The following is a 3114-nucleotide window of genomic DNA, read 5'->3' as shown; positions in this document are numbered from 1 at the left end:
CCCTGGAAAGTTGTTTTTCTCCAAGAGGGAAAAAGCTATAAGGCTGAAACTCTGCAGGTGTGTAGGGTACTATCCACCCTACAAAGGGTAGGGCAATCCTGGTTCTGGCTTAACTGCCAGTTTCAGTATGACCATTTATTGTTTTTAGCTTTCTTTTTGCATTTCATGCATGTTTCTGCATAGAGAAAAATAACCCTGGAAAGTTGTTTTTCTCCAAGAGGGAAAAAGCTAGGAGGCTGAAACTCTGCAGGAGTGTAGGGTACTATCCACCCTACAAAGGGGCAGGGCAATCCTGGTTCTGGCTTAACTGCCAGTTTCAGTATGACCGTTTATTGTTTTTAGCTTTCCCTATGCATTTCAAGCATGTTTCTGCATAGAGAATAAATAACCCTGGAAAGTTGTTTTTCTCCAAGAGGGAAAAAGCTAGGAGGCTGAAACTCTGCAGGTGTGTAGGGTATTATCCACCCTACAAAGGGGTAGGGCAATCCTGGTTCTGGCTTCACTGCCAGTTTCAGTATGACCGTTTATTGTTTTTAGCTTTCTTTTTGCATTTCAAGCATGTTTCTGCATAGAGAAAAAAATACCTGTGGAAAGTTATTTTTCTCCTAGAGGGAAAAAGCTAGGAGGCTGAAACTCTGCAGGTGTGTAGGGTACTATCCACCCTACAAAGGGGTAGGGCAATCCTGGTTCTGGCTTAACTGCCAGTTTCAGTATGACCGTTTATTGCTTTTAGCTTTTCCTATGCATTTCAAGCATGTTTCTGCATAGAGAAAAAGTAACCCTGGAAAGTTGTTTTTCTCCAAGAGGGAAAAAGCTAGGAGGCTGAAACTCTGCAGGTGTGTAGGGTACTATCCACCCTACAAAGGTGCAGGGCAATCCTGGTTCTGGCTTAACAGCCAGTTTCAGTATGACCGTTTATTGTTTTTAGCTTTCCCTATGCATTTCAAGCATGTTTATGCATAGAGAAATAATAACCCTGGAAAGTTGTTTTTCTCCAAGAAGGAAAAAGCTAGGAGGCTGAACTCTGCAGGTGTGTAGGGTACTATCCACCCTACAAAGGGGTAGGGCAATCCTGGTTCTGGCTTAACTGCCAGTTTCAGTATGACCATTTATTGTTTTTAGCTTTCTTTTTGCATTTCAAGCATGTTTCTGCATAGAGAAAAAATAACCCTGGAAAGTTGTTTTTCTCCAAGAGGGAAAAAGCTAGGAGGCTGAAACTCTGCAGGTGTGTAGGGTACTATCCACCCTACAAAGGGGTAGGGCAATCCTGGTTCTGGCTTAACTGCCAGTTTCAGTATGACCGTTTATTGTTTTAGCTTTCCCTATGCATTTCAAGCATGTTTCTGCATAGAGAAAAAAAAACCCTGGAAAGTTGTTTTTCTCCAAGAGGGAAAAAGCTAGGAGGCTGAAACTCTGCAGGTGTGTAGGGTACTATCCACCCTACAAAGGGTAGGGCAATCCTGGTTCTGGCTTAACTGCCAGTTTCAGTATGACCGTTTATTGTTTTAGCTTTCCCTATGCATTTCAAGCATGTTTCTGCATAGAGTAAAAATAACCCTGGAAAGTTGTTTTTCTCCAAGAGGAAAAAGCTAGGAGGCTGAAACTCTGCAGGTGTGTAGGGTACTATCCACCCTACAAAGGGGTAGGGCAATCCTGGTTCTGGCTTAACTGCCAGTTTCAGTATGACCGTTTATTGTTTTAGCTTTCCTATGCATTTCAAGCATGTTTCTGCATAGAGAAAAAATAACCCTGGAAAGTTGTTTTTCTCCAAGAGGGAAAAAGCTAGGAGGCTGAAACTCTGCAGGTGTGTGGGGTACTATCCACCCTACAAAGGGGTAGGGCAATCCTGGTTCTGGCTTAACTGCCAGTTTCAGTATGACCGTTTATTGTTTTTAGCTTTCCCTATGCATTTCAAGCATGTTTCTGCATAGAGAAATAATAACCCTGGAAAGTTGTTTTTCTCCAAGAGGGAAAAAGCTAGGAGGCTGAAACTCTGCAGGTGTGTAGGGTACTATCCACCCTACAAAGGGGTAGGGCAATCCTGGTTCTGGCTTAACTGCCAGTTTCAGTATGACCGTTTATTGGTTTTAGCTTTCCCTATGCATTTCAAGCATGTTTCTGCATGGAGAAAAATAACCCTGGAAAGTTGTTTTCTCCAAGAGGAAAAAAGCTAGGAGGCTGAAACTCTGCAGGTGTGTAGGGTATTATCCACCCTACAAAGGGGTAGGGCAATCCTGGTTCTGGCTTAACTGCCAGTTTCAGTATGACCGTTTATTGTTTTTAGCTTTCTTTTTGCATTTCAAGCATGTTTCTGCATAGAGAAAAATACCTGTGGAAAGTTGTTTTTCTCAAGAGGGAAAAAGCTAGGAGGCTGAAACTCTGCAGGTGTGTAGGGTACTATCCACCCTACAAAGGGGTAGGGCAATCCTGGTTCTGGCTTAACTGCCAGTTTCAGTATGACCGTTTATTGTTTTAGCTTTCCTATGCATTTCAAGCATGTTTCTGCATAGAGAAAAATAACCCTGGAAAGTTGTTTTTCTCCAAGAGGGAAAAAGCTAGGAGGCTGAAACTCTGCAGGTGTGTAGGGTACTATCCACCCTACAAAGGGGTAGGGCAATCCTGGTTCTGGCTTAACTGCCAGTTTCAGTATGACCGTTTATTGTTTTTAGCTTTCCCTATGCATTTCAAGCATGTTTCTGCATAGAGAAAAAATAACCCTGGAAAGTTGTTTTTCTCCAAGAGGGAAAAAGCTAGGAGGCTGAAACTCTGCAGGTGTGTAGGGTATTATCCACCCTACAAAGGGGTAGGGCAATCCTGGTTCTGGCTTAACTGCCAGTTTCAGTATGACCGTTTATTTTTTTAGCTTTCCCTATGCATTTCAAGCATGTTTCTGCATAGAGAAAAATAACCCTGGAAAGGTTTTTTTCTCCAAGAGGGAAAAAGCTAGGAGGCTGAAACTCTGCAGGTGTGTAGGGTACTATCCACCCTACAAAGGGTAGGGCAATCCTGGTTCTGGCTTAACTGCCAGTTTCAGTATGACCGTTTATTGTTTTTAGCTTTCCCTATGCATTTCAAGCATGTTTCTGCATAGAGAAAAAATAACCCTGGAAAGTT

Source organism: Protopterus annectens, chromosome 7.part0 (genome assembly GCF_019279795.1).
Source record: "Protopterus annectens isolate FY-2018-M chromosome 7.part0, PAN1.0, whole genome shotgun sequence".
In the NCBI taxonomy this organism is placed as follows: Eukaryota; Metazoa; Chordata; order Ceratodontiformes; family Protopteridae; genus Protopterus; species Protopterus annectens.
Note: the sequence above shows the minus strand (reverse complement) of the source record.